Here is a 6,830-nt window from a genome sequence, read left to right as displayed (position 1 = left end):
CCGGGGCCCTGTGCAGCCTCAGTCAGAGATGAGCGGGTTTGAGTTTGCGTCCCTCTCTCTCACATCACCATGTGTGAGATCAATCGTGACTCGTGATGTCTGTTTGACTTCTTAAAGTGCAATAAGAGGAACGTAAAGGTTTATGCACGTGAGGTCCATCAGCCAATCACATCGCAGCATTGTTTCACACAGAGTCCAGTGTGTGGTGTTCTGATCAGAACAAACATTTATATTGTAATCCACTTTTAATAGAGCAATAAAACATTTCAATGTATTTAAAAAGCATCATTAGACTATTTGTTATAAATTATAATAAATTGATAGTGAAAAATAACCAGACATATTATGATTACGTCTGTTATAGAATAATTCTATATATTTTTATATAAAAGTGGTAAAGTTGCAGAAACACAGTCTCTTCACTATCGCTGGGTTTGGACCTTCACTTCTCGTTCTGTTCATTCTCTGGGAATAACATGTTTGTTTTATCAGTGTTAATTGTTAATCAAGCAATGCTTATGCCATTTGTTTAATTTAATATAACTTGTTTTGTCACTTTAGCAAGAAGGAACAGTTGGGAGCTGTAAAAGATAAATTAGTAAGGATAACTATTAATTTTACATTTTCAGTTAAAATGAATCAATTTGACCATAATTATGTTTCATAGACAATATTGTATTGAGTAATTAAGTACACTAATGTATTAATAACTGGCTTTAGTCACTTTCTCCTGGCACAGTTTCATCACATCATCATTTTATAGCATTACAACCTCAACATTTTACTCTTACTTTAGCGGCTGGACCACATTAAAATGCAGCAGAATACACGAAAAAGGTCTGAACATCTCGGGGGGACGACCCCCAGACCCCCCTGTTCATTAATTTAAACTGCTAATGTGGCTGTCGACCCTTAACGCCCACAAATACGCCCAAAAACATATCTGGGACGTGTGTTATTTGTACAGGGAGTAGAGGTGATGTCAGCAGAATACCAAGTTGCATTGTGGGATTTAAGTTATCAATATTTGAGCTTGTGAGGTGTTGAGAATAAACTAACTGACAAACAGATGCCCTGGAGTTTTGGTGCTTTGTTTGTGTTGAAGAAAGTTCCATATGTGAATTGTTCACTGACAATGGCAATAAAACTGATTCTGATGACGTGGTGAGGGGCCCCCAAAAATGTTTTTGCTTAGGGCCCCCTGAAGGCTTGGGCCGGCCCTGGCCTCAATATATATATATACGCGCGTCCGGTGCGTAAACCGGACGCGCGTTATCGACGCCCCGGGCACTGTACACAGGGGTGCGTACGGCGCGCTCGAGCTCTCTGCGCACATGCGCAGTAGAGGTGTTGTCGCATGAGCAGTGGAGTTTTTGTCGGTGTGGCCTTTCAATGTGTAAAATGGCGGATATCTAGAGTGTTGTTTTCGCGTTTTTGGTTTTCAAAACCCTCACACGGAGGCGCCGGGCTCTGCGGCAACGTGCCCGGGGACACCAGATACTGCAGAGACGGTCTGAGTTTGGCGAATACCACCATTTGCTTCAAGAGCTGCGTCTGGACGAACAACGCTTTCAGTGCTACTTTCGTCTGTCCCGGACCCAGTTTGACGACCTGTTGTCCCGCGTTGGTGCGAGGATAACATACCAGGACATCAACTACAGACGCTCGATTCCAGCTGCTGAGCGCCTGTCCATCTGTCTTCGGTCAGTAATTCATCGGATGTAATAACCAAGTGTATTCTTAAACATACATAGCTAATAAAAGTAATCAGTGTAAATAGTCCTGTAATAGTTAGTAAAAAGTCTTTATATTGCTTGTTCTTGATATATGTTCTTGGTATATTTGGTAAAAGTACAAGTAAACTGTATTTAGGCTATATAGTTATTTGTATGTTTGTTTTTTGATCCAGATATCTTGCCACTGGAGACTCCTACAGGACAATTGCCAGCAGCGTCCGGGTTGGTGTGTCTACAGTCGCCTCCATTGTCCCTGATGTGGCGGCGGCTGCCATCTGGGACTGACTGTGGACGAATTTATGGCTGTGCCCACAGCAGACGACTGGAGGTGCGTTGCAGCAGAGTTCCAGGAGCGGTGGAACTACCCTCTCTGCTGTGGAGCTGTGGACGGCAAACATGTGCGGATGAAGGCCCCAACTCAGGATCCAGCTTCTTCAACTACAAGGGGGATCACTCGCTGGTTCTCCTGGCCGTGGTCGATGCCCGGTATCGGTTCCGGGTTATCGATGTGGGGGGATACGGGAGGACGAGTGATGGGGGAACCTTTGCAAACTCCGCATTTGGTCAGGCCCTGCTACCGCCTCTCTCGGGTACGGCTGGTGGTTGAAGACGCCTTTGGGATCTGGACTTCACAGTGGAGGATGTTTCTGCGGTGGCTGGAAGTCCACCCCGAAGTTGTAGCAAAGTGTGTGAAGGCGACTTGTCTCCTTCACAACTTCATGCGAGCCACAGCGCCGGAGCATGTGCCTGGAGCGTGGGGAGATGGAGAACGGGGAGCTGGAGCACAATAAAGAGCCTAACGGACATTTAAATAATCAAACTGTCCTTTTAGGTATATTTTTCTACAGTCTGTTGTACAGTTGTAATATTGTTTTGTAGTTACATAAATAAACAGTGATTAGCGTCTCAGTTCTTGTCCGTGGTTGTTTTTGTGTATAATCTTAGATTTTGGGACATCTTTAAATAGACATTGATATTTCCTACAGTCAACAAATGCCATACCTTCAGACCGAGCCTTAGAACTTCAAATAAACGTATATATTTAAAAAGAACATCCAGACGGGATTGTGATGGGAACAATATGAAATATGAAAAAGGTGCAGAGGAGAGAGGCTAAAAAAACGCACCAATCTCGCCGCAAAAACGAAGAAATCGCGCCGCGGATAACGCACGTAGCGCTCGGCGCGCCTTTACTATAGACTTTGAATGTAAACTGAACGCTTCGGCCGTTGCGGTGTGGAAGCCCCTTTAGGGTTAGGGGTTAACCAAGGTAAGGCCGCAGTTATTTTATTACCTGGTTTACGGATTTGTAAATGAAATATATTGAACAGGCGGATGAAATATAAATATAGTTTCAATTTCAAAAGGTTTTTTCTTCCGGTTTTGCACAAACACACCACGGGAGGAGGAAGTGTAAGAGTAGATTTAGCATGCTTTGCTCGAACTGATGCTTCTAAGTGCACAGCCCTAGTCACGGCAAAACGGGCTGGAGAAAATGTGGTAAACGGGTTTAAAATGTATATTTGCAATATAAGGGATTTGGGGCGGCACAGGAAACGGGCGTGTCTTTACATGCTCTCCGCGGGACCGCGCAGGGACGGACCCGCTCCATCGCAGACTCCCGCCAGATTTTGGTGAAAAATTGCTTCAAGAGCTCTTATATTTGACTTAATACCGCTTTTTATATTTCATATAATGCTAATTTGCGTTGTCGGTGGTACTTTATAAAAAATGTTTGATAACAATTTATTTTATTTATATTGTACAAATCAATAATCTAAGTGCGGCGGATCCGTAAACCAAGTCATAAAATAACCGCGGCCTAAACAAGGTGTGTGGCATATATATATTTGCTTGCCAGGAGGGGCGTCGCCGAAACAGGCCGAAACAGGAAAGAGTGCTGTCTTTGGGAGGATATGGTTGCTCCCTGTTGCATGTGTGGAAACATATTGTCCGGGTGACTGTGCTCGGATTGAGTGTGTGCTCTCACTTTGTACAGTCCATGCCTGGAGGCTGGGTTGATAGGACGGTCCGAGTGGGGAAGGACAGAAGCGCATGACGGCTGAAGGTGATTGGAGCGAGCAGGTGGCGCACCCGTTACGGAAAACGTGGAGATACAAAGCACTCCAGAGCTAAGTGAAAGGAATGTATATGGTTGCTCCCTGCTGTGTGTGTGTGAACATATTGTGTCCAGTGTGCGCCCTAACTTTGTAGTCTCCAGCTTCTGCCTGGAAGCCAGCTGGACGGGACATCCCATCAGGTAGCCGGCGGTGACCTGGTCTTGGCTGCTTGATTCCCGGAGGCTTTGAGAGATAGACATCCAGCACTAAGCTGAGTGGCAGGAATGAGGACAGTGTTTATCGGACAATGTTAGACTTTTGCTGTGTTTTGTGTGGTCCACTCCCCACAGCGGGCCTGCAGTTCGCCTCACCTGGTGCTACATGGAGACGCCAGTCACGGAGGAGTCTGCTCTGGGGCTGTGCACTGCACCATGGATTGGGCATGGAACCAGGCGGCGGCGGGGTCAAGCAGCTGGCTCTCTCTGCTCCGCACGGTTGGGGTGAAACTTTGGGATAGTAGACTGGAAGCTCTCATTTTAAAACTATTTTAGCCTGTATATTTTATATACTTACTTTCAAATACCTTTTATTGATAAGTATTTTTTTTGTACTGAAACTCAAAAATGAGTGGAATCTGGTCAATTTCTAAACTGTGGAACAGCAAATACTGTGTGAGAATTTGGAAACATGACATTATCTCTTTCAATTTTTGGACAGTTTGCTCTCATTCTCGTTCTTAATAGGGTATTCATGAAACAGAACTTTTCTCATTGTATAAATAAATAAAATGAAGGAATGAGTGAAGTGTTAACCAAGAAATTAAGTTTTTCTTTAGTATCCGGGCCTGTCTTTCTTTTAAAGCCAGAAACAGACTTCACCACGCTCACATGAGTGTTGGACTATGGAGGCTTGGTCTATATCGGGGGTGGGCAATTATTTTCCTCCGAGGGCCATATTCGAATCCAGGCAAGTAGGGGAGGGCCGGCCCGTGATCAATGGTGTGGAAAAAAAAAATTAAATATCACTTTTCTGTCAAATTTAGGCTATTGAATCTATTATTTAATTACTTTCACATCATATTTATTAAGGATACAAGTGCAGACAGATGCCTAAGGGAAAAAAAATATACATATATAATTTTTTTTTAAATATTACATGACATGTTTGGCGGGCCGGATTATAAAGACAAACGCCACATGTGGCCCGTGGGCCGTAGTTTGCCCACCCTGGTCTATATGGTACGCGTGCTCTGGACACGGTAGGTTCATAACTGGCCTCAAAGCGCTCACGCAACACTGTGTGCGATGCATTAGTGTGGGCTGGACATCCCTAACCCTAAGGGAGTTAATACGTTAGTACTCAAATTACTAACGAGGAACTTAATGTGTTAGTTTTCTGCATACATATAATCTCGTACTCCCCAAGTTATTGTTTCAAATCAATAACACATTAGTTTTGGTCAGGTCTCATGGCCTCATCGCAGACCCAGAGCTGGGCGTGTTGTGAGCGTGCCTTGTCCTCACGCCAAAGAGAAACAAACTTTCAGTTCCACATTTTGCAAAACTTTTCGCCTTCATTCTAACCCTGTAGCTGAGGAGTAAATGTAGAGTAACCGTGATGCAGTGAGTCGGATTGAAATAAACTACAGTGCTAAAACAAGCACGTTATGCTGTTGTGCGTCAGTCCTCATGTTTTTCTATTTTATGTTTTAATATTTAAATGTTTTTATTTATTTGTATTTATAACAAGCAAAAGAAGACAGAAGAATAGAACATGACCAGAGAGAGGAGACATAACCCAAAATAAGCAGACATCCAATAACAGATCTTCACATGTGGATCATCTGCTCCTGAGCTCGTACTTATGTTGACTCGTGAGCCGAGAAAGTTTCATTTTATTGCTGCAGGATCTAAACTACAGATCCATATATTGCCTGTATAAAGTCTGTATTCTGCTGTGTCTTCACAGTCATTTCTCCCTGAATATGAGTCTGATTGTAATGAAACACACAGCGTTTTGAAGCTTAAACAATGGAAAACAGAAGTGTCTCTTGGACAGTGCTTCCACTAACGTCTTCTTCTACAGCGTGCCAAATGCTTCGCTTCCTGCTAGATCGCCCCCTGGTGGCCGTTTACCAGTAAAAATCTATAAATTAGACGCACCATTATAATGACCATAGGGTTCAAAGCGTGGGAAAAAAGTAGCGGCTTAAAGTCCAAAAAGTACGGTAAACATCCCATTTAGTCCACAGTCTGACCGATATATCGATTTGGAAATTAAGTCAAAATGTAATCTTTTCCATTTTATGAATTTCCATTATAATTTCAACCCGGTCCTTGATTGTTGCTGCATTTTGTGTCAACACATTTTTTGTAAGCTCCTTTTTCACTGCAGTGAGGAGGATGCTCCCGAGAGAGCTGCCAACTGTGTCCATGGCAGGAGTCCTGAGGCCCAAATACAGAGTCCTGAGGCCCAAATACAGAGTCCTGAGGTCCATATACAGAGTCCTGAGGTCCATATACAGAGTCCTGAGGTCCATATACAGAGTCCTGAGGTCCATATACAGAGTCCTGAGGCCCAAAGACAGAGTCCTGAGGCCCAGAGTCCTGAGGCCTTAATACAGAGTCCTGAGAGTCCTGAGGCCCAAATACAGAGTCCTGAGAGTCCTGAGGCCCAAAGACTGAGTCCTGAGGCCCAAACACAGAGTCCTGAGGCCCATATACAGAGTCCTGAGGCCCAGAGTCCTTGGGCCCAGAGTCCTGAGGCCCAAACACAGAGTCCTGAGAGTCCTGAGGCCCAAAGACTGAGTCCTGAGGCCCAAACACAGAGTCCTGAGGCCCATATACAGAGTCCTGAGGCCCAGAGTCCTTAGGCCCAAACACAGAGTCCTGAAAACCATTGGGATGGTGATGTCATAAATTGTCTGTTATTCACTCATCAAACAGCCAGTTGGGGCTGGAAGTCGGAAGAGTCTGGAACAGATATAGAAATCCTTTGACTCAGCTTTAGGAAGGGTATACGGTTCAAGTTTTCA

General features: G+C 44.3%; 1 pseudogene; it reads left to right on the top strand.

The window, feature by feature from the left end:
• Positions 1-1,460: 1,460 nt before the first annotated feature.
• Positions 1,461-2,527, top strand: LOC140364357 (uncharacterized; annotated as a pseudogene).
• Positions 2,528-6,830: the final 4,303 nt, after the last annotated feature.

This window comes from Eucyclogobius newberryi, unplaced genomic scaffold (genome assembly GCF_026437365.1).
Source record: "Eucyclogobius newberryi isolate DKJ021-1_F unplaced genomic scaffold, fEucNew1.0.hap1 SCAF_18, whole genome shotgun sequence".
NCBI classification, from domain to species: Eukaryota; Metazoa; Chordata; class Actinopteri; order Gobiiformes; family Gobiidae; genus Eucyclogobius; species Eucyclogobius newberryi.
This window is presented reverse-complemented; position numbering and strand designations above follow the sequence as displayed.